Below are 26414 nucleotides of genomic sequence, written 5' to 3'. Positions count from 1 at the left end.
GAAATAAAAATGGGTAATGGCTAGTCAGTTCTTCTGGAATCTAGAAGTTCCAGGTAGATAGTTATAATGCAGAGGCAGTGGAGTGAAAAGTAAAACACAGAATATTAAGGTAACTAGGAATAATTCAACGTAGTTAGATTGATGTGTGTATTTGTTAGTCTACAGGAGGAAGAACGCAACCAAGCTTGGGAGAGAAGGGCTTTGAATGTCATGTTAGAAATGTGAAGATTTATATGGAGTCAGTGAAATTAAATGACAGAGTCAGATTTTAGGTGTTAGCAAGATCAGTCTGGCATCATTGTAGAGAATTGAAGCAGCCCAAACTGAGCCTTAAAGACCAAATAAATATCAGTTTTGGAAATGTCAGTGACAGCAATGGAGTGGAGAGATTAAGTGACTTACTGGGTTTGAAGATGAAGAGAAGGAGAGTACAAGAAATATTTAGGTTTCTTATTTGTGAATGAGGAAGATGGTGGCGCTTATTCCCTGAGATAAGAAACATAGATGGGGTAATTTTACATAAGTTAAATATATCACAGTAGCCTTTGGATTCAGGTCTTATTTTTATCATTTTCTAGGTGGGGAAACCCGAGAGCAACAGAGATTAATTAAGTTATTCCCCCATAACTCCGCTAGCAAGATGTCTGGCTGCCATAATAAATTACTTCTGTATAACCTAAAACCTATAATTTTTCCTCCAAACCAATGCTATGCTGATATAATATGTAAAAGTTAAACAGAGCCAAAGAATCGGTGGTAGATTACTTTGTATGTGATAAGCAGTATCCTAGTTTCCTGAAAGAGTTAATGTACTTACAAAAAATGAGAAGAGAATAAAGAGATCTCTCTCAAATGTGTGCTGGTCTTTTGTAGCTGGATAATAGATTAACAGAACCGAAAATAGATACTTAGTCTCACAGACTTTAGAATCTCAGGGAAATGATACTCTGGATCATAGTGTAAGGACCATAACTCTGCTTAAACTCTCTGAAAATCTGTTTGGCCCATTTCACTATAATGAAAGTGTTATATGGTAACAAGCCAGTTGGCTGCAGTCAAGTGTCTGTTGAAGACTTCGACAATATAGAAATGATGAATCTGGCTTACAGAGAGAATTTGGTGGTTAAATGAATTCCTGCTATTGCAGCAAAACCTTTGTATGTTTCCTAGGCAACTAAAATACTTAAGAAATGGTGGCAGTTTAAGTAGAAAAATGCTCTACAACTAAAGGAAAAATACATTTTTTTAAAGGTGTGTGGCCAGGCAGTATTTAAATTAAAAAAAAAATGATTTTACTGAGTGCACAATTGTCTATGATATGGGAGCATTATAAAAAATAATACAGGGTTAGGTGATTGTGTTTTATTTTTGTATTTTAATCTTTTTTTATTCAGCTGACTTAATATTCTGCATTTTACAATTATCGAGTTAAACTTTCTGCTAATCTCTTTCTATTTTAAGCAGCTGGTGAATTTTTAAAAATCTCTACCATATGTCAATTCTCTTTGGAGTAACTGTCTAAGTGTGAAATCTACCTGTGAAAAACTATTTCCAATGTGTGAAGTGCATCTTTCAAACTGATAAAGATGATAACACTATTCAGATCATGGCATAATGGACCTGCCACAATTGAATTCAAATGTACTTGGCACAGAATATCTGGAAATCAAGCTAGAAAAAAAAGGAAGGTTGTTGGAATATTTGAGCTGGGATTATAAGGGTCCTAGATATAATTTTACAATGTTTATGTTCATATTTCAATCTTCAAACTGTTTTTTATCAGAATTTACTGGTACCTTTTGTTCCATTGAACTTCGGAACATTCCAAAAATTTCCAAATATCATTAGAAAATCCTAAATTAAGTTGGATTAAGCATGACCTTTTTTTTTTAATAAAAGCCATGAGACTTATAATGATTGCATTTTTTCTTTCATCTATCTGATAGTAGAGACACATTGTGGTGATTGGTGAAGGACATTTTTCTCAGGATGCTTAGTTTTCAGGGCCTGCTAAACCCTTCTTATGCAAGGGGGCTAAAAATATCATTCCTAAAATACAAGTGGATGCAATGCATTTGAAAACCACGTTCAAAACCATCTTGCTTTCTTCTTTTGTGCTTTGGTGTTTATATTGACCCAGAACCCAGCGTACATGTTTTGCCCTCATGGATCATTGATTTCCACGGTGTCCATGAAATCTCAAGTTTGCATAGCAAAGCTTTCTAAGAAAGACAGTGTTTTCCTTATTGATATCCTGCTTTATAAAAATGCAACATCTCTATGTGTTTCTTTCTAGTTCTCTTTAAAAATTAATTAGAATCAAATTCACAAATTAGCTTTACCAAAAAAAAGAAAAAAGGAAAGAAGAATCTTAGATTCTCTGCCAAGATTTTGCCCATATAAATTACTCTGATTAAAAAAGAAGCAGACATAAAGTATGTTCTCCATAATAGCACACAGATATTTGGAAATTTCTAGAGGAATTAATGAGGAATTTACCTATAGTTGAAACTACTTTCCATTCTTCTAACATTCCTGATAGTAAATAAGCTAGAAAGATGGAAAAGTTTGAATGATCAACTCTCAAAGTAACGCCGAAAAATTAATATGTGATTTTAAGCAGATAACTAAGTTCAACAAAGTGAACTTAGTTACACTTTTAACATAACACAAATTGATTAAACACAACAATATCCTTATTTCTATAAACACTTCAAGTTAATTTCATGCATGTAATATAATATATTTGAAAGTTGGAATATTTGCATGATGTTGACAAGTTCATATAGAATAAGCAAAAATAAAACCTGACCTAATTGAACCTCAGTAATAATTGTTTTGGAGGATTTGCATAATCAAAGTAAATTTGAGAAACATCTCCTCTAACTGTAAAAGTACATGGCCCTGCATTTAAATGGCATCAAAGAATTCATTAGGTCATATAGCCCTGTCAATGGAAATAGAGGATTTTCTGTCTTTCTTAATACCAGTAATAGATATTTTTCCCCAGTCGAATGGTTTATTTTTATCTTATGGACACAGCAGGTAACCAGTCATGTTTTCTTTTACACTGACTACTTACAAATTCAGAATTAATTTTGACATCTATGTCTAGCAAGTAAGTGGAATATCAAGGCATGCATTTACTATATTAGCATTGCTTCTTAAATAACCTTATTTGTTCTATAAGTTTCCCTTTGCTTTAATTTTCTTATGCTATGTTTATTAGTTCCTGGTCTTTTGGGATAGTCTATAGCAGCCACACTGTTCAGAACCAAGGCTTCCAAGGTTGATGCAGCAGGAAAAGAAACAACTTACAGTGAGTGATGTCAGCAGCATAGCTGAGTAAGACATCTCTCATCGGGTCCCTCCCTCAATGACAACAATTTTTCGTCCATCCACAGACAACAGGGCCTTTGTGGGAGCTGTGGGACTCAGCACCATACACTAAAGGACTCGGGAAGAGTCTCTCCCCTCTGTGCATTGAGTAATAGGTATATAGAACTCAGTCCTGGCTGTGGACCCTGTAGTGGCCCATAAACCATCTACAGCCCTTCTCATCTGTGGTTCAGGAGCCCCTGGAAAACTCCATCCTAGAAAATGAGCCACAGACAGGAGACGCTTTATGGAATTTCAGGCGTCCAGTGGAGAAGTTCCAGTATACCATTGGAGCAAAAAAACAAAAAATGAAGTAAATGCATTGGAGAGAGTAAGAGGAACAGTTTGACTTTATCTGCATTACCCACCAACAAGGCAGTACAGCTCAGGACCAGGAGAGATCTTCTCAGCCTGTGATTTCTCCCATGGGAGAAAATGAGAGCATGTGAGTGAGCACTCAGCTTTCCTAGCTGTAACGGATGCTGCCAAAGAAGCCCATTTCTCTTTTGCCCCATCCAGAGTACTGAGTCATGAGCTGCATGACTGGGGGGTAGGAAAAGGCAGAGAGAGCAGCAGGTAGGACTCTCAGAGGGCATTAAAGGGATGCAAATCCTACTAACTGCATTGTAAACTCCATTAAGAAGCCCACCAATGAGCTGCTGGGGACACCTTGCCCATGCATCCCCCCACTGGCCCATGGGCAGCCCCAGAACTCCTCACACCTCACACACACACACCCCAGCCCTGTGGTTGGCTCCCTGTGTGTGCTGTTGATGGCAGAGAGAATAAGCTTTGGCAGATGGCTAATGAGCATGCACAGAAAACTGGCCAGAATATGTAAGCCAGGGAGAGACCGCAAACTTGAACTTTAGTGCCACCCTTGGGAAAATAAAAGAGGGCTGTTGGCACTCAACCTGGTGAGTTACAGGTTCAAGAGACAGCATACAAGTTTAAGAATTCTACCACAGCATACAAGTTTAATTCCACAAGGTTAAGGAGCAAGAAGCATGGAGCAGGTATACCTAGAGAAGGTCTGAAAAAGCCTCAGAATCCCTAGCAGGGCTGATGAGGAGTGTTTCTCTCTCAAAGGAAGTTAGTAAAGACTGGAAGAGGTGACTGCTACTTCAAATGCAAAGACAACAACACATAACTTCAAGGAACATGAAAACTCAAGGGATCATGACACTATAAAATAATCACAATAATCTTCCAGTAACTGATCCCAAAAGCATGGATATCTACAAATTACATAATAAAGAATTCAAAATAGCTGTCTTAAGGAAGCTCAATGAGCTTCAAGAAAACCCATAAAGACAATTCAACAAAATCAGAAAAACAATACATGAAGAAATGGGAAGTTTAACAAAGAGGTAAAAATCATAAAATGGAACCAAAGAGAAATTCTAGAGCTGAAGAATGCAGGGAATATAATAAAAAATGAAATAGAAAGCATCAAAAAAGAATGAATCAAGCAGAAGAAAAGAATTTATGAGTTAGAAGACAGGAACCTTCAAATTATCAAGTCAGATAAAAGAAAAAAGAATGGAAAAGGAAGAAAGCCTGTGTAATCTACGAGATACTAGAAAAAGAAACAGTTGTGAATTTTTGGAGTTATAGGAGAAGAGATAGAGAAGGGGACAGAAAGCTTATTAAAGAAATAATGACTGTGGGGCTGGCCCCATGGCTTAGCGGTTAAGTGCGCACACTCCACTACTGTTGACCCGGGTTCGGATCCCAGGCATGAACTGATGCACTGCTTGTCCAGCCATGCTGAGGCAGTGTCCCACATACAGCAACTAGAAGGATGTGCAACTATGACATACAACTATCTACTGTGGCTTTGGGGAACAAAAAAAAAAAGAAGAGGAGGATTGGCAATAGATGTTAGCTCAGAGCCAGTCATCCTCAGCAAAAAAAGAGGAGGATTGGCATGGATGTTAGCTCAGGGCTGATCTTCCTCACAAAAAAAAAAAAAAGAAAGAAAGAAAGAATGACTGAGAACTTCCAAAATCTGGAGAGAGATTTCAATATCCAAGTTGGTGAAACTCATAGGTAACCAAACACACTGAACTTAAAGATATCCTCTCCAAGACACATTGCAGTAAAACTGACAAAAGATCAAAGACAAAGAGAGGATCTTAAAAGCAGCAAGAGAAAGGAAGCTTGTAACTTACAAGGAAACCTCCATAAAGCTATCAGTGGATTTCTCAGCAGAAATCTTACAGGCTAGGTAAGAGTGGAATGATATATTCAAAGTGCCAAAAGAAGAAAACTGCCAATGAAGAATATTTTGCTTGGCAAAACTGTCCAGAAATGAAGGAGAGATAAAGATGTTCCCAAACAAATAAAAGCTGAGGAAATTTATCACCACTAGACTTGCCTAACAAGAAATACTGAAAAGAGTTATTCAAGCTGAAATGAAAGGACTCGAATTAGTAACATGAAAACATACGAAAATATAAAACACACTGGTAAAGGCAAGTATATAGTCAAATTCAGAATACTCTAATACTGTAATAGGGTAGTACGTAAACCACTCAATTCTGGTATAAAGGTTAAAAGACAAGAGTATTAAGAGTAACTATAGTGACAATAATTTGTTAATGAATACACAATATAAAAAGATGTAAATTGTGACATCAAAAATATAAAAGGGGAGGGAGTGAAAAGATATAGTTTTTGTATGCAATCAAAATTAAGTTGTTAGAATAAAACACAATGTTATGTCTATTAGTGGTTTTATGCAAGCCTCTTGGTAACCATAAAGCAAAAACCTACAGCAGATTCACAAAAGATAAAGATAAAGGAATCACAGCATACCACTACAGAAAATCATTAGTTTACAAAAAAAATTCAGCAAGAGAGGAAGAAAGGAATAAGGGAACTACAAAACAGCCAGAAAACAATAATATGGCATTAGTAAGTCCTTACCTATCAATAATTACTCGAAATGTAAACGGATTAAATTCTCCAACCAAAGATATAGAGTTACTGAATGGATAAAAATCAATACCCAACTATATGCTGCCTAAAGAGACTCATTTCAGCTTTAAGAACACACATAAACTCAAAGTGAAGGTATGGATAAGATATTCCATGCAAGTAGAAACCAACAGAGAGCAGGGGTAACTATACAGGCGTACCTCATTTTATTGTGCTTCGCTTTATTGCACTTCGCAGATATTGCATTTTTTTGCACAAGACCCTCCACCAGCAAAAAGATTACAATTTGCTGGAGGCTCAGATGATGGTTAGCATTTTTTAGCACTAAAGTATTTTTTAATTAAGGTATATACATTGTTTTTTTAGATGTAATGCTATTGCACACTTGATAGACTACAGCATAGTGTAAATATAACTTTTATATGCACTGGGGAACCAAAAAATTCATGTGACTTGCTTTATTGTGACATTTGCTTTATTTACAGTGGTTTGGAACTGAAGCTACTATATCTCTGAGGTATGCCTGAACTTATATTAGTCAAAATAGACTGTAAACCAAAAACTGTCACAAGAGACAGAGAAGGTCATTATATTATGATAAAGGAGTCAATTCATCAAGAGATTATAACAATTGTAAATATATATGCACCCAACATCAGAGCAGCAGAGTATATTAACCAAATACTGACAGATCAGAAGGAAGAAATAGATAACAATACAATAATAGTAGTGGACTTCAATACCCCACTTTCAACAATGCATAGATCACCAGAGAGAAAATCAATAAGGAAATGTTAGATTTGAACTATGCTTTAGACTAAATAGACCTAACAGACATATACAGAACATTCCATCCAACAACAGCAAGAACACACATTCTTCTTGTGTGCACATAGGAACTTCTCCAGATAGATCATATGTTAGGCCACAAAACAAGTCTTAATGAATTTAAGAAGAATGGAATTCCATCAAGCATCTTTCCTAACCACAATGGTATGAAACTAGAAATAAATAAGAGGAGGAACGATGGAAAATTCACAAATATGTGGAAATAAAGCAACACACTCCTGAACAACCAATGGCCAAAGAAGAAATCAAAAATTATGTTGAAACAAATGAAAATGGAAAGATATACAAAATTTATGGGATGCAGTGAAAGCAGTTCTAAAGGGACATTTATAGTGATAAACACCTATCTTAAGAAAAAGAAATCTCAAATGAACAATCTAACTTTACACTTCAAGGAACTAGGAAAAGAGGGGCAAACTAAGCCCAAAGTTAGCAGAAGGAAAGAAATAACAAAGATCAGAGCAAAAATATATGAAATAGAGACCAGAAAACAATAGAAAGGTCAATGAAACTGAGAACTATTTTTTTGAAAAGATAAACAAAATTGACAAACCTTTAGCTAGACTAAGAAAAAAAGAGAGAAGAGTCACATAAATAATAAATAAAATCAGAAATGAAAGAGGACACATTACAACTGGTATCACAGAAATACAGATGTTCATAAAAGACTGCTATGAGCAATTAGATGCCAAACAATTGGATAACAGAAGAAATTGATACGTTCCTAGAAACGTTCCATCTACAATGACTGAATCATGAAGAAATAGGAACTCTAAAGACCAATAATGAGTAAGAGGATTGAATCAGTAAACAAAAATTTCCCAAGAAAAAAAGACCAAGACTAGATGGTTTCACTGGTGAATTCTACCAAACATTTAAAAGAATTAACACCAATCCTTCTCGAACTCTTCCAAAAAATTGAAGAAGAGGAAATACTTCCAAACTCATTTTACAAGGCTAGCATTACCCTGATTCCAAAGTCAGATAAGGATACTACAAGCAAATAAAGCCAGAGGCTAATATCCCTAGTGAATATAAATGTAAAAATTCTGAACAATATATTAGCAAACCAAATTTAACAACATATTAAAAGGATCATACACCATTATCAAGTGGGATTTATCCCTGGAATGCAAGGATGGTTCAACAAACACAAATCAATAAATGTGATACAACATAGTAATAGAATGAAACATAAAAATCATATAATCATTTCAACAGATGCAGAAAAAGCATTTGGCAAAATTCAACATCTTTCATGATAAAAACTCTCAATAAATTGGGTATAGAAGGAACATACCTCAACATCATAATGGTTATATATAACAAGCCCACAGCTAACATCATAGTCTAGGTGAAAGATTAAAAGCTTTTCCTCTAAGATCAGGCAAAAGACAAGGTTACCCACTCTCACCACTCCTACTCAACATAGTACTGGATGTCCTAGCCAGAGCAATCAGGCGAAATAAAGAAATGAAAGGCATCCAAATTGCAAAGAAAGACAAACAAATGTCTTTATTTGTGGATTATATGATCTTATATATAGAAAACCCTAAAAACTCCACCAAAAACTGTTAGAACTAATCAATGAACTAAGTAAATTTGCAAGATACAGAAATCAGTCATGTTTCTATACATTAACAATGAAATATCTGAGAAATAAAAAAAAAAAAAATTCCCATTCATGATAACATCAGAAACAATAAAATATTTAGGAATAAATTTAACTAAAGAGGGGGAAAGCTTTATGTACTGAAAAGTATAAGACTTTGATGAAAGAAATTGAAGTAGACACAAAGAAATGGAAAGATATCCTGTGTTCATGGGTCAGAAGAACTGATATTATTAAAATGGCCATACTACCTGAAGCCATCTATAGATTCAATGCAGTCCCTACTAGGATTCCAATGGTATTTTCACAGAAATTTTTTTTAAAATCCTAAAATTTTTAATGGAACCACAAAAGATCCTGAATAGCCAAAGCAATTCTGAGAAAGAACAAAGCTGAAGGCATCACACTTCTTGATTTCAAATTATACTGCAAAGCTATAGTAATCACAAAAACAGACACTTAGACCAATGGAACAGAAGCAAGCACCCAGAAATAAACCCTGCAGATATGGTCAACTGATATTTGACGAGGGAGCCAATAATACTCAATGAGGGAAGGATAGTTTCTTCAATAAATGGTGTTGGGAAAACTGGATGACCACATGCAAAGAATGAAATTGGAACCCTATCTTACACCATACACAAAAATTAACTTGAAATGGATTATAACCTTATACCTAAGACCCCAAATTGTAAAACTCCTAGAAGAAAACATAGAGAAAAAATTCTTCGGGGCCGGCCTGGTGGTGTAGTGGTTAAGTGCGCGCACTCTGCTGCGGTGGCCTAGGGTTCACCGGTTCAGATCCTGGGTGCTCACCAACGCACCGCTTGTCAAGCTATGCTATGGCAGTGTCCCAAATAAAGTAGGGGAAGATGGGCACAGATGTTAGCCCAGGGCCAATCTTCCTCAGCAGAAATAGAAAAGAGGAGAATTGGCATTGGATGTTAGCTCAGGGCTTATCCCCTCACACACACACAAAAAAAATTTGACATTGGTCCTGGAAATGATATTTTGGATATAACACTAAAAGTATGAATAACAAAAGCAAAAATAAACAAGTGAGGCTATATCAAACTAAAAACTTCTACACAGCAACAGAAACAATCAACAAAATGAAAAGGCAACCTACAGAATGGAAGAAAATATTCACAAATCCATATATCAGATAAGAGGTTAATACCCAAAATATATAAATAACTCATACAACTTTACCAAAAAACCAATCTGATTGAAAAATGAGCAGAGGAAATTGATAAACGTTTTTCCAAAGAAGATATACAAGTGGACAATAGGTAAATGAAAAGATGCTCACCATCACTAATCATCAGGGAAATGAAAATCAAAACCACAATGAGATAACACCTTATACCTTTTAGAATGACTGTTATCAAAGAGAGATGAGATAAGTTTTGGTGAGGACCTCGAGAAAAGGGAACCCAAGTGCGCTGTTTGTGGGAATGTAAATTGGTACAGACATTATGGAAAACAGTATAGAGATTCCTCAAAAAATTAAAAGTAGAACCACCATATGATCCACCAATTTCGTAGATATGTATCTACGTAGATATGTATCTACGAAATATATAGATATATATCTTACGAAGATATATATCTATATCTTAGATATCTAAGGGAAATGAAATCAGGATCTCAAAGAGATATGTGTACTCCCATGTTCATTGCAGTATTATTCACAATAGCCAAGATACGGAAACAGCCTAAGTGTTCATCAATGGATGAAGGCATAAAAAAGATGTGAGATATATACCACACCGAAATATTATACACCAAGATAAAGAAGGAAATTCTGCCATTTGTACCAACATGGATGGATCTTGAGGGCATTATGCTAAGTGAAATTAGTCAGACAGAGAAAGACATATACTGTATAATATCACTTATATGTCAAATCTAAAGGAACCAACCTCATAGAAACAGAGATTAGAATGGTGATTACCAGGGGCTGGGGGTGGGGGAAATGAGGAGACGTTGTTCAAACTGTTATAACTTTCAGTTATAAGATGAATAAGTGCTGGATATTTGATGTGCAGCATGGTTATTATAGTTAACAATACTGTATTCTATACTTGAAAGCTGCTAAGATAGTAGATTGTAAATGTTCTCACCACAAAAAAAAAGTGGTAATTATGAGTGGTGATAAAGGTGTTAACTAACCCTACTGTGATAATCACTTCACAATGTAGTATATCACGTCAACATGGTATACACCTTAAACTTACACAATGTTACATGTCAATTATGTTTCATTAAAGCTGGAAAAAAATAAGGAAAGAGCATTCAAGTAGCGTATCTTCAATTAAGAATATCTGATAGGGAATGACATAATTCATTTTGTCATTTTGCGTGACGTAATTCATCACACATTGGCCATAACTAGTCTCATAACCTCCACCTAACTGCAACATATTCTGAGAGCTGTAGGGAAGCACATGCAATAGTTGGTGAGCATCACTTTCTCTGCCATAGTAGGTACTGAATAAAGTGTCTTGATAAAAGTGTTCAAATTAGAGTGTATGACATTATAACAAAAGGCAGAGAGACAATGTTAATGAAGAAATCCTAGAGACTTAAAAGGCTAGTTAGTATGCAACATATTTGAAACAAATGAAAGGATGAAATGCAAATTCAAAAGAGGGCACAATAAGCTAATCTCAATATTTAAAGAATTTCGACAAATAATTGTTTCACATTTTGAACACTATCTCTTAATATTCTGAGGATACTACCCAAGATTTTCAGTTGCTTGGTAAAGAATCTCAAAGGTTTCTGAGAGATTCTATCATCACATATCATAACTTCAAGCACTCTTCTCCTTGAAGGGAAAGTAACAAAGCAGAATTATTCATTGGGGATTATAGTGATAAAATATTCACAGTTCCTATTAAAGCAATAATGTGCCAGTTTTTAAATTACTGAACTATTCTATTTGTTATTTCCAAGGGAACCTTATTAGCAAAGATAGAACACACTAACATGGTTTTCTTTGGGATTCATCACATGTCTGATTAGAGAGTATTTAAAAATACATTTCAGATATCTTCTCTTCGCTTGCTATAAACAGGTTGAAATGACAAGTAGTCTCAGGGTTATAAAATTCAGAGGACGTGACAGAACATTGTAACTTGTGAAATTGTACCAGCAATGCACATAATAATGTAGGCAGTAAAAAGAAACAAAAGGATGAGAGTTATAGTTTTAAAATAGATTTAATTTTGTATGCATAGAATACCCCCAAAATCTTTCTGGAAATAATTTGCACACAGCATCCATCACCTTGGTCCAGCAGCATAACACAAGGCCAGGGCTCTACTTAGCATGGAAATTTAGTCACTTGCCCGTTTAATGCTTCAGGTATACTTGATCTTGAAAAATCTAACTTGTTGAGCAGAAAAAGTTAATAGCCTATATTTTTAATTTTTTAGACTTCAGTTATTGATTCAGCCAATTTACATACATAACCATTCTGATATAAGCGATCCAGATCTGTAAATCCATAGTTTCAAAAATTCAAAAGATGCTTTACCCAGTTATTCAGTATTTCTTTAGCTTAATAAAATTATGTAAAATAAACTGCCCATGTTGCTTCAATCCAGTATTTCACAGCATTTTCAAATTGTTGGGCACAGAGTGAATTTCCAGATTTGAAAATTTTAATAACTGTTTGTGTTTAGTAAGAGCTCACAAATTACTTCAGTATTAATTTCAAATAGTTATATATACCAAGAAAAATATATCAACTTATTGTAAAAGATTGATGTCCTAGTTATAAACTAAGGAGAGGTTCATTTATTTCTAATCGAGTGGGTCCTAACACCAGGAATGTGGAACTAGCAAATGTGTGGACAACAAAATCACACTGATTACCAGCTCGCACCTCTTTAAAATGAACAGGGAAGAGAGTTCTGAGCCCTGGCAGGTTTAAGAGTATCAGTTCTTCCTAATCCATGTATTGATCTAGCAATCTGTAGGGGCCTGAGGAATCTGGGGTCTGGCCCATCTGGTCAAGGGAGTGACGGTCATTCTATGGGCAGGTTCCAGCAGGTGAAGCAGCATAAACGTGGACCAGGGTGCTTGCCTTGTTGCATTAGCCTTTCCCTGAAACAGCATCAAAAGGAGCCCCTTTTATTTAACTAACCCATCTAGTCATGGCATTTATCAGGAACAGCCATGTATTTATATGCACAATTAACCTCTAGATAAAGCAACACCACTAAACCCAGCCACAATCACAATTCTTACATTGCACTTGCCCACAAATTCAAACAACTTCTATATTCTAACACAATTGTATCAGTTTGTTTATGATTTAGAGCCTATAGCATCAACTAATTTAAGAGTCCTTCTGGTGACCAGAAAGAGAAACTCTTTTATAAGGAAGTAACTTAGAGGTCATAGGCTCCTCAAGAGGGATTTTCCTGAGGATTCCTATTCAGACATAACTATTTTCAAATATCTCACAGCGAAAGAAGCACAGAAAGTATTTGCACTAAATAAAGGGATGCGAGTGTTGACATAAACAAAGATGTGTGTGAAGAGGAGCAGACCAAACATCAACCTGGTAGATACGCTGTGATTGATGTGAACTTGACAACCTAAAGGAACATGACGATAATGTAAATAAATGAAGTGGATCAGGAATAAAATGGGACAAAATGAAAGTGTACCTCCTGTCTCCAGAGGTCAGCTGCTGCTTAGCTCCAACCAACTGTTGACATGTGAAAATGTGGGCTTGGTATTGCCAAAACTTCTGATTTTTAAGTAAACTGAGACATATGGCAAAGCTATAAAAAGTGATGTGTCTGCAAAAGGGTAAGTGCAATAAACACTGGTAAGGGAAGGAGCAAGGAAGGAGAAGTGAAGCAAAGATCATCAAGGGGTATTATGGATATGGGAGAAGACCCTAGCTTCCAGCAACAAAGGACCAAAGTCTCCATGCTCCACTTGGATCTGTACGGTGATTGAAAGGCATTATCTTAACTAATGATCTAGTGTCAGTCTATGTTACTTATTTCACACATTTGTATGCTGTTTCACAGAGTAAAGTTATGATCCAACTGATGACAGATAAATATATAGGTGAGGCTGATATAGCTCATACACTAAAACTTTTATTGTATTCAACTGCATTGTAATCTGCAAATTAGATGCCAGGAGCTGTACGAGTGCAGAAAACAAGGAAAGTTATTTGAAAACATATATAGGTTTTGGATAGAGACTAAATTCAAATTAGTTCACCAAATGAAATCACATATTCAACTCTATGAAGTTGAGTGCTTTTATTGAGTTTACTCACAGTATAAGTAGGTTAACCTCATTTTTAATTCAGTAAATGTGTACTATGTTATACTGACTTTTTATAAAATTCATCAATTTTAAATTATGAGGATAAATGTTATGATAGATTTAGTTCTACTGTTAGGCCTATATTCTAGTCACTTTTTGTAATGTGATTTTATGCATATAAACATTAATGGGAATATTAGCTTATTGAAAACTCATGAAATGACTGAAACTCACATTCATCTGTTTTGTAACATACTGACTGTGTGGTGACCGCGAGCCAGGTGCTGTGCCGGTTGGGGAATATGTAAGGAAACATAGAAAGGTTTAGAGCAAAAGAATAGGCAATGCAAAAGGCAAAAAGAAAACGGCATAGGGATGAAAAGTGTTAATGATAGACAAAGTTGAATGGAAGGCAAAAAGTACAAACAGGAATAAGAGGGTCCCCTTTTACAGATAAGTGGTGTGAGCTGCAATTCAGATAGGTATTGTTAACTGTTTGAAATGCCAAATTACATTTAAAAAGTCTAAACAAAATTTCTGGAAACAAAAGGAAAAAATTAACAGAAACATGAGGACATGTGACATACTTTATACTCATCGATAGTTGTCAAATAATATAAACATAAAAAAGACTGAAGACAATGATCTGATAGTTTAACGTATAATTACGTATTACTATTACTAATAAGCATACTTGGATATCCTATGAGCATAAAAGAAAATGTCTTCCTTGCATATAAAAAAATTGTTCATATTTTAGGGCCCAAGGAAATCTCCATAAAATTTCCAAAGACAAAAAAAGGATAAACTTAAAAATATGTAAAAAAAATCAAATATCAACTGATAAATTTTTTTTGAACTTTTAAAACTCTCTCGTAAGCCATTATTCAAAAGAAAAAAAATATTTATTTGTTCACTCTTTCATTCATAAACTATCTAGGAAAAAGAAAATTAATGATACCACTCTATATCAAAGCCTCTAGGATACAGCCAAGATTGAACACAAGCAAAATCGTAGCTTAAGCATTTTTCAATACCAGCCAAGAAAGAATTTTAAAAAGCAGATTTCAACTAAAGAAACCAAACATAAGTGGATAGGGAAGACAAATTTAATAAAGCAGTTGCATTAATGCATTTCAAAAGGGAAAAAGCTGAATAGATTGATTTTGCCATAAGCGCGCACACATGTACGTGCGCGCTCACACACACATGCACCCTATACATTGAGGTTCCAAAAGTTGCCAAAAATGTCTCAAACTGATTTTTGCCCCAAATTTCCTGTTCCTAATAATTTCTCAAAATGCTTTCTTCCCTCATTAATCTGATAGTTCTGAAGCCTATTTTTCTTTCCCCCAAGAAGTTGGCTGTCTTCTAAATTACTCTTTAGTATAATCTTATATATTGTTAATCAAGGTTCTTTTTCATAGAAATAAATAGCGTTCTTCTCAAACTAGCCTAACAACAAAAAAGGGGAAGACACATCTGGGAAGGATGGGTTGCACACCTGGCATCAGGAAGGACTACATCCGGAACACAAACATTTTTGTCGTTATTCTCTTGCTCGCTCTTTCATTTTTCAGCTCTGCTTCTGATTTTATATTGGCCCATCCTTTCCTACCACCACTGGCTTCTAGACTCCTCTTCCTGCCTACCACTCCCCACTGTGCCTGATAAAATGGCTGCTAGCCATTAGCATCACATCTTCCAACTAAGAGAGAGTTGGGTCATACCTGTAACCAAAGAGATAAATAACATAACAGGATCAGGAGTCAAAATGGAATCAGACATTTCACCAGCAACACTGAGGTGGAAGGCAGCAGGTATATAATTCTGGAATGGACACCATATGCTCTGAAAATATTCCAGGAAGATGGTTTCTATTCTAAAATTATGTTCTCAGGCAACTTTTTAATTATATAAAATGACCAATTTTCTATATCCTGTATTTTTAAAATTTACCCCATGTGTATCTTTCTCAGGAAGATATTCTGAGATGTCCTCCACCAAAAAGAGAGAGTAAACCAAGAAACAGGGAGAGGTGAATTCAAGGAACAGGGGATCCATCATGGGAGAAAGGAGAAGAAAATTCCAAGATAATGATAACAGGATATCCCAAGAGGACCACTGCTCAATAGAGCTAGACACATAATTAGTCCAGATTGGAGCAGCAGGATAAAAAGAAAAAAAAAAAAGATAACCAAGAGAGTTCTAAGTGTTGATGGTAGACAAAGAAAGTTTGGGGCCAAATTATTTTTAAAAATAAGATGTAAAAACAGAGCAAAGCAGGGACGAAAAAGTTGTACAAGAAATAGAATCTTAGTATGTAGTCTGGCTCAGTTGTAAGCAAAGTTTATCCAATTGTAATACCATAAACACTAAACAGTAGCCTGACTTTATTATATCACAGTACCATATTGGTTGAATTGAGGAGGTGAAGTATACACAGATGAGAGTGTATAAGACATTTAAATATTTAAGCACTCAGTAAACACTATGTACCTTGAAAATTAATAAAATGAGAGCGTATGCATATCACTTAGAAATATGGATATATATGTGTGTATGTATAATTCATTTCAGATCCGTGTATATGAAAGCTAAAAGCGTTGAAAAGTATGGTCACTGGGAAGCATGAATTGGGTTGGATAGTTGGATAAGGGAACTGCTGTTTTTCATTGCAAATTTTTTTTAAATTTCTTTTTTTAAATTTTTAAATTTCAAATTTCTTTACCTATTCTCTTTTGATAAAAAAATAATTAAATTAATCAATGCATCTTTTTTAAAAAGAAGTGGAGGGCTGGCCCGATGTCGTAGTGGTTGAGTTCACATGCTTCGCTTTGGTGGCCCAGGGTTCTCAGGTTTGGATCCCAGGCGCAGACCTATGCACTGCTCATCAAACCATGCTGTGGGGGCATCCCATATATAAAGTAAAGGAAGATTGGGACAGATGTTAGCTCAGCAACAATCTTCCTCAAGCAAAAAGAGGAGGATTGGCAACAGATGTTAGCTCAGGGCCAATCTTCCTCACACACAAAAAATAAATAAATAAATAAAAAATAAAATAAAGGGGGCAACTTTTCTGCTAGTTCCATCAGACAGAAAAACTTCCAGCAAAGATCATAAGCCCAACTCCTCTGAATGCTTGCTTTCACCAGAGGGCGAGATTATTGATTAGAGAGAAACTCATTATATGTCTGCATCTGTGATCGAAAGAAAGAGGAGAGATCTTTTATTAAATGACATCAGTAAGGTGGGAAATGAGGCCTTTTAGAATAACTAACTTGAAAAAGAAGTGCATGTGGGTGGAATATGTTTAATATTTAAGAAAATGTGCTTGCTTCTTAATATGTCAAATATTATTTAAACATAGTATATTTTTGAGGACATCTAAATATAGTTAGATAAGTAAACCCTATTCTGTTTACAGTAATTTTATAGACAGACTTTAATCCAAAATTGAGTCTTGTTTAATTATTGGTTGGATTAGTCCAATTTCAACATATTTTAAAATTCTGTTTAAATGTTTCCCAAGGCCAAACAGGCAGAAGTATAGTAGAGAACTATTTGGTTTTTAGATTGGCATGAAACAATAAGCATTGTACTATGTCATGAATACTTACACTAAGAATAGAATAGCCCCAGGAAAGTAAAACAGTAAAACATTTTGTAGTGTAAGAAGTTTCCATTAAAAATTAAATTAATACATTCACTCTCAGGTGAAATTTTTAGTGAGGATGGTTATGTGGCTTGCTAGTGAACGTGCGTTGTGATTCTTCTTTTCATTGATTAATTAGGTTTTTTTAATGAGAAGAAAAAAATGTCAGAGGCTATAGAACATTTGAAGAACAATGAAAATAAAGAATGTTCTGAAATATGTGACTTGACAACACTCTGCTGAGAAACAGCATGGTGTAATGGTTGGAATCTCTTGTTGGAGTCCTGGCTCTGCCATTTTGAGCTGTAGGACCTCAGTCAATGTACTTGATCTTTCTCCGCCTCAGTTTTAACACGTGTAAAACAGGGATAATATTAGCGTCTGCCTCATAGTGTGGCTATGGATATTTGATGTAATAAATAATACGTAAAGTATTGAGACAATGTCTGGCACATAATTAAGCACCAGCTCACTTGTAGCTATCATTATTGCTCTTTTCTTAATCCTCTGTTTCCTTTTGATATGACATGCTACATGTGCTTTCTTGTCTCTGAGAATTTTTTTGTTGTTCATTTGAAAACATTCTGAAGTACTGGGTGGCTCACTTAATGCTATTCTTTTGGAGAGTATTGATTAATTTTCCATCGTTAGTGTCTGATCCAGAACACTCTATTCCTGTGAAATATTCAGTTCATAGAGACAGAGAATGGGGGTAGGTGGGCAGCAGTCAGCTGCTCGTACGTAAAAGAAGTAAATTCAAGAGGCCGATGCTCAGAGAGAGAGGTTTTCCTACCAGATGTGTTTCTTAAAAAAGCATCTAGAATCGTTTCCACTAGCTTCATTCTTACACATACCAGCAAACACAAGGCTTTCAAAGGCATTTTAGGTCCTTCTTACTACAATTGCAGCTGTTCGTAGAAATATACCCAGATCTCACCTGCTTTCTTTGTCTCTCTCTCTCTGCACTTAGCCCCCACCATTGCCACCACACCGCTAGGACAAGGGCACTAGATTCCTGGCTACTAGAATTGAAGCATACCTGTCATTGCTTGTGTGATCTTTTATAAAAATAGATGCAATGTGCTAATTGAATACAGGATAAAGGATAATAGGATTCTAAAACATTGAAACTGCTAAGAATTTTAGAAAGTATTTGCTGAGACCTAAACACTTCATTTTTGATTAAGCAAGTGGATTCCAAGAGGCAAAATAGTTTGCACAAGTTTAAATAGCTAGTAAATGGCAAAACAAGAAATAGTCTATGGATCATCTGAATCTAAGTTTAGCACAATTTTTTACCATGTTGCATACTGAAGTTGAAACGTGGTACTGTGGCCTTTATTGTTTTGTTTAATTTTACAAAGTATAATAAAAAACACACATTCTCCATAACAAACACTACCGAAGCCACTAAACTGAGTAAGATAACCCTGTCTTGTTGTGTTTTACTGTTTAATCATACCCTCTGGCTACTTATTGTTTTTATGCTCAAGAAAATCACTAATTTAATTAAGTAACTTAATGTGGATGAAAGTTCCTTCTATGAATCAATAAATTTCTGTATTATGATGTGTCCTATGTCGTTTCATTAACGTTCCAAAATAGGTCTAAATTATGCCGAGGTTCTGTTCTATAACATTAACATGATCGTATTTCTGTATAAAGATTAGTCTAAGCTTGACTATAATGGTCTTTTCAGTTCCTTCCCATAAGTAAAACTAATATCTACTGATCATAATCTAACTTTAAGAGGGCAAAAATTCTCTAATACTACTCAATTACAACACTCTCTACTCTTTCTAATGTATCTCTATCCTGCATTAAAACCCTATTACTTTAACCATATTGCTTTCTTAGAAGCGCGGTTAATGGATCACTTTAAACAAAATCTATTGGATTGAATTTATTTCTGAGAAAGGTGAGAGGTCATGTTTGCTGTCAATCGTGTGTTATTTCATTTGAGCAGTTGAACTTGCAAAGAGAGGGAAAACTGAGCTGTATATATTCACAACTGTATCCAGAGGAGACGAGCATCTCTAAGTCTCCCATTAAACATTTGTAGAAGATATTGTAGCCTCTGCTACCTGTGAGCCAGATGACTTTCTTTTGTATTACATTTACCTTCCTTCATTTTTAGTAAATTGTAAAATGAGTTATGTGGGTTTTTTTGTTTGTTTTTGTGTGTGTGTGTGTGAGGAAGATCAGCCCTGAGCTAACACCCAACGCCAATCTTCCTCTTTTTTTTGCTGAGGAAGATTGGCCCTGGGCTAACATCCGTGCCCATCTTCCACTACTTCATATGAGATGCCGCCACAGGATGGCTTGACAGGCGGTCACGTTGGTGCGCGCCCGGGATCCGAACCTGTGAACCCCGGGCCACCGAAGCAGAGCACGCGCACTTAACAACTATACCACCGGGTGGCCCATGTAAAATGAGTTATTATTAGTCACATACTCAAATAGAAACACCATATATAGAAGAAAACTCATATTTTTCACCTTAAATATTTTAGAGAAGATTTACCAATATGTGTCACAAGCAGCATATGCCATCTCTAAGGCTATTTTTGCTTGCACTCAAACCACACTTGTCTGTCAATAGCTGAAAAAATATTCATTGACACCTGCCGTAACCTTGGCTTATTTCTATTACAGAGATAATACTAACAAATCTAATAGTAGTAATAATAATAACAGTTGTTACTAATTGATCATCAGCAATGTGCTGGTATATTACATATCTAATCTCTAATAATCAAAATATCTCTAAAAAGCAGATATTCTTAACACCATTTTACAGATAAGTGAGCTAAAGCAAAGAGATTAAGTACTTCCTCAAGGTTCTAATCAAGATCTGTCTGAATTTAAAGCAGGTGCTCTCTGCACCCCTTTATTCCTTTCTTGACATAAAATAACACTTTGAACGCTCTAGAAGTTTAGAGGAGAGGAGAATCAATGGAGTAGTAGAGGAAAGGCTTCTGGGGTAAGTGAGAACGGTTGCTTATATGCTCTTCTCATTTTCCTTTTTTGTTCCTATTGGTTTATCTCTTCCTACTTTTTCATTGATTGTGTTTTTATTTTCCCTCTGGCTTACTACTTATTTTCCTGGTGGGTTTCCAAGAGGTGGAACTTCCATCTTTATTTCACTTCGGTAAAGTATTTGTGGTCCTTGTCCCTACAAAGCTGCATCCCATTCCAGCGGCAGTGGCTGGCTCAAAGGAGACCACAGCAGATAAAGGTGTAGGCAACGGGACGGGCATGCCCTTTCTTGTTATTGTGATATCTTCCACTTGAAGATCAAGATGATGACTTTCTGAGCCTTTAAGAGATTTGCGTGAGGTAAATATCAAGGATCTCTGGCTAGAACTTTGGCCAATTAAATTTTCTCTTTAATTTTTCCCTCAACTTTGCAGTTCAGTTAAATTTTTCCATCATTACCCTGCATGATTCCAACTGTCAGTAAGGAGGAGCTCTCCATACTCTAAACCTATTTCTGTCAAGAGGTCAGAATTTATAAGGCTTGTACCCCTCTGCTGCTGGTCTTTTTTCTTTTTCTTTCCCTTTCTTGAAAGTAAAATATGCATACAGAAAAGTACACAAATCATGTCTACAGCCAGATGAATTACAGCCAAGTGAACCCACCTACGTATTCACCACACAGGTTGAGAAGTAGGTCCAAGAAGCTCCCCTCTTGCTCCTTATTAATCACTACACCTTGGTCTTCCCTTCAGAGGTTAATATCAAGTAGAAGTGTTTTCACAAAGTTGTTTTGTTAAGGGGAATTATGAAGCTTTTAATGAATTCGTGTGTGTAGAATCAAAACATGTTACAAGTGTGTGGGAGTAAATATGAACAAGACAGGTCATGTGTTGATAATTGCTCAAGCTGAGTTATGAGCATATGGAGGTTCATTACATCACTCACTCTACTTTTGAATATGTTTGAAAGTTTTTGTGATTATCGTTATTAAAATATCAAAAATATAAAATATAGCAATTTTATATTTTGTCTCAGCATACATCAGTAACAATGCTATTCGGTCTTAAGACAGCCATCCACCACTCTACTCTACAGCTCTCTACTTTGCTCATCTCAAGATACCTAACTAATAGATCTTCTTCCACTTCGTCTGGAATAGGGTGCTCATGCCACAATTTCTGACTGTAGTGGAACTCCAGCGACGTGAGTTGAAGTCACGCAAATGTGAAACCAGTGCTGCATCACCATCTAGAGGTCGAGATGATAACTACAAACTTCCTTACTTTAATGAGCCTTTCGTATATAAGCTTTCAAATCTGGATATACATAGCCGTTTATGTGAATGTGGAGAAAATAATTTGTTTGCTATTGTTTTCTCTCCAGTTGAGTTTCCAGAAACAGATCATAGCACAAAGCAGGAACCACCTGTATTTACAGATGGCATGGGGAAGCATAAATCATAGAGTCTTATATCAGCAGCACTACAGCATGTTTCTACCAAAGATGAGCCTCCCACATGTCAGACAAACCACCTACAGAAGGACCACAGCAGTGTCAGTGTTTTTTTAGCACATTCCTGATAATGAAATCTATGTTGAACTCAACACGAATGGCTTTTCTTTTCTCTTGGCAGTCAACAGCCTACACCAACCTGCATTTGACTGTTTAGTTTATTCTCCTCTCTGGGTAGGCAAAACTATGGGAATAGAGTAGAGGATATTCTTAGAAGTTATGAGACTATTAATATATTTTTACTCCCAGTGTTGTGCTAGCTACAAATAGCATTCTTTTTCATCCAAAATGGAGAAATCATTGACATAAGGGTATGTGAGAAAAATGCCATACTATTATTTAATTATTATAATTAATATTATTTATATTAATTGTTCAATTATTATTCATGTCCAAAATCATGAAATGCGTGATTAATGTAAAACCATTGGTTAAGCCCAATTGTTTGTTTTCATCTTTATCATCAGTAAATATTTTCTGAGCTCCTCTTGGATACCAAAACTGTGAGAGACTTTCTTACCGGCTGGAAGGCTGTAATCTAGAGCAACTCCTATAAAGTACACTCAAAGTACATAGGAAATCAGAGCAATAAAGTTTATTCTTCGTGGGGGGGGTAGGAAAATGCTAGGAAAGACAGTTTGTTGGAGGATGAATAAAAATTGTCAAGCTAAAAATGTGGACAGAGACATTCTGGAAAGAACAGAAAAGTGTATATTAAAAAAGATTTTCAGGGTATTGTTTTTGGAAGTAAGAAGCTTACGTAGCTGCTTGGAAAAGAAATGGTTGAGGCTGTGACTGGAAACATAGTCTGGAGTTAAATTAGAAACAGCTTTGTATACCTCGCTAAGTAGTCTGGCCTTAGATCTATAAGCAGAGAGTGGACTACATAGGTCTTTAAACTAGCAAGTTGTGAGACTGTTTATATGGGCTTTAGAAAAGCCCATTCTGATGAGAGTATCAGAAAATAATTGGAGAGTGAAAGTCATGAGAAGCCGGGAGGGTACTACAGTAGTCCAAAGGAGAGATGATGAGGACTTCAGCTGATGTCATATGCTGAGGTACGATTAATATTAGTTGGTGTGCAATTAAATATAACATGGAAAAAAAGAGAGGATTATTGAGAATGTCTTTAGGTTCCTAATTATACTAATGAGCAGATGGTAATATTGTTATCCAACACAGGACTTCAGGGGAAGGCACATTTTTGTGCGGAATTTTGATGTTTGCTTTCCATTACCATTGTACAAAGTGGGGTGGGGATGTCTAATGGACAATTGGAAATATATTTATGAAATTCCAGGGAGCTACAAAAAATATAGATATCACCTCGTGATAGAGGTAGTAGATTAGTTCATTGTAGCAAAGTATGCTCAGTGCAAAGTAGTGTGAACCCAGGACACTATGTTGGAGAAGAAAGCTAGCCATCCTTTGCTCCTGCCAAGCCCCACTTCCCTTGGCACTCTTGAAACCCTAATCATTCTGTATCTTAGTTCAGTATTTATTTGCCACTGTTCTGTTTGTGACACTGTAGATTGCTGGAAGAAGTCTGATTCTTGAGGTTAATCGAAAATATAGTTGGATATACTATTTCAGGTCTTTGGAGATCTCAAATATATATTTTCCCTTAGAAATTCTTAGAAGGAGGCAGCATGGTACAGTGATTAAGAGCACAGGTTCTGAGGCCAGACTGCCTGATTTCAAATCCAGGTGACTCCATCAAATAGATGTGAGATCTTGGGTGATATATTTAATTTCTCTGTATCTTGGTTTTATCACCTATAAAATGGAGATAATAATAGTACTTATTCATTAGTATGTTATGCAGATTAAGCAAGTTAATATTCATATAATACTTAGAACTATATCTGAAACAAATTAAATGCAATAAGAGTGTTTGCTAAATAAACACTGATGACTTTAATAATTTTCCGTGGCATCTGTCATTGTTTATGAAATGAAAGGAATCAAGCCTTACCTTTTCATTGAAAAAATATAAAGGATTGCTTTTTTTATTAGTTTATTTTGACAATTGTTATTTATCAATTTAAATCCTGGAATGATGAATGACCCCAAAAGACGTTAATGTGGGTGTTCCTACAGTTTTCCCTTCTAATCTTAACTGTAAGATAGCTTGCCTTTTCAAATTGTTAAATATGTGTTTATTTGTGTTTAATCCATAGGAAAGGTCATAGGAAAAACATTGACAGTTGGAGATATCCAAACAAAGCGTCACAGAATGTCCCTGAGTGAAGCTTGAAGAATTTAACATCTCATGTGACAATCATTCCAGTAGCAGTGAGAAATGTCACTTTTCAGTTTGTCCTAAAATAATGGCAACAGTGTAAATGAGATGAGGAGTGTGTAAAAAAATAGAATCATGATGCACATAATGTATATATTCTCTGCTTATTATGACTTGTAAGTGATTTTAATTACTGAAATCTGCAAGTGTCACCTATCAGATGCTTATAAGAGTATCCAAGACTGGCCCTTAGACCAATAGCCTTGACCTCACCCGGAGCTTGTTAGAAATGCAGATGCTCAGGCTTCATCCTAGACCCTCTGAATCACAATCTGGATTTTAACAAGATTCTCAAGTGATTTTATAAATACTAAAATTTGAGAATAACTGCATAAGGACATCTGAAAATCAGTAATGAATTGATAATAGATAAAGTCGGAGAGTAAAAACAAAACAAACAACCTTCTGCCCAGCTCCACTCCACTGAATTTCTGAAATAAACCTACTTTGTAAATGTAAATATTACACTTCTTTTTATCCCACAAATATTTATTAAGAACCTGTTCTGTGCTAGTCATTCTTCTGCGTTCTAAAGGTACAATGGTGAACAAAATAGGCAAAGTTCTTTGTATTCACGTTGCTATTCTAATGCATTTCCAGAGAGCTAGAGGAAATTCTTATTTAAGAGCAAGAATTTAAGGAAGTAGGCTTCTCTAGACACGTGGAATTTTCCCTGAAAAACTTTTAAATATTCAGTTGGTGTCTACCGTTGCTCAGATTCAGTTGCGGCTTAGTTCTTGCTCTGATTCTGGGGCCAGACTGCCTGGGTTCAAATCCTGGCTGCTTGACATTAGGCAAAACACTCAACCTTTCTGTTCCTGTTTCTTCATCTGAAAAATGGGGCAAATAATAGCGTCTACCTCAGGATATCGTCGTTGTGAGGATCAATGAGATTGATATACGCAAAGTACTCACGGCAGTGCTTGGCATTTGGGAAGCACTGAGTAAGTGTGAGAGATTGTTACTGTTGTTACTGTTGTTAGTGAAAAATTATTAGTAACATTTCTTCCCTGAACATGAATTTTGAGGAATTAGCTCAAGTTTTGGAATATGTGGAAAGTCTGTGAAAAAACCAGCCACCAATGGATTTTGAAACATTTGCACTAGTTAAGCTGTGGGAAGTGCTGATTAGATGTTGATGGAGAAGACCAACTTCTATAGATTCTGTCCTGGACTGAAAACCTGGACAAGAAGATATTGACTTTTAAACCCTGATTTGTTTCCTGCAGCTTTCACAATCAGAGGTAATTTGGTTTTTTCTCTTTGCGCAGAGAAAGTGTGCATGCCCATCTAATTTACTTTGAGCCTTGCTCGCGTCTCCAAACTCATACCCTTTAATCTCACCTTCCCTATTAGTAAAAATTTTTGCTTCCCTTGGTTTCTTTTCTAACCTCTCCGTGTGTTTTAGTGAAATCTCTCCAAGTGATGACTATTTCCTTTTAAATAGTATAATAATCAAAATCTAACAAAACAATTGAAGCCATCCAAGCAAACACAGTGATTCTATTCATAGGAATTTTTTTCTTCTTGTACAAGTGGAACTAGGATTTTTATCAATTAATTCATGTTCCTCACAAATCTTCACATATTTGGAGTGTTTATTCCTGAAGTAGCTTTGCTTGAGATTAAGAACTTCGAGAATAATATAAACCAAGTGTATAGCGTGCACAATTGCTACAAGTTCACTGTAGTCAAGGCTTGGCCAACCAGCCCCCACATCTCCAGCCCCACTCCCACCCAGTCTCTGTGCTACTCAAAGCACAGCATTTTGTATCTTACTCCCATCCCTTTGTCTGCACTCATGCTTCTCAAAAGTGTGGTCTGGGAATGAAACCCTTTCAGGGGATCTGAGAAGTCAACCCATTTTTGTAACATTAGGG

This window comes from Diceros bicornis, chromosome 22, assembly GCF_020826845.1.
Source record: "Diceros bicornis minor isolate mBicDic1 chromosome 22, mDicBic1.mat.cur, whole genome shotgun sequence".
NCBI lineage: Eukaryota > Metazoa > Chordata > Mammalia > Perissodactyla > Rhinocerotidae > Diceros > Diceros bicornis.
Note: the sequence above shows the minus strand (reverse complement) of the source record.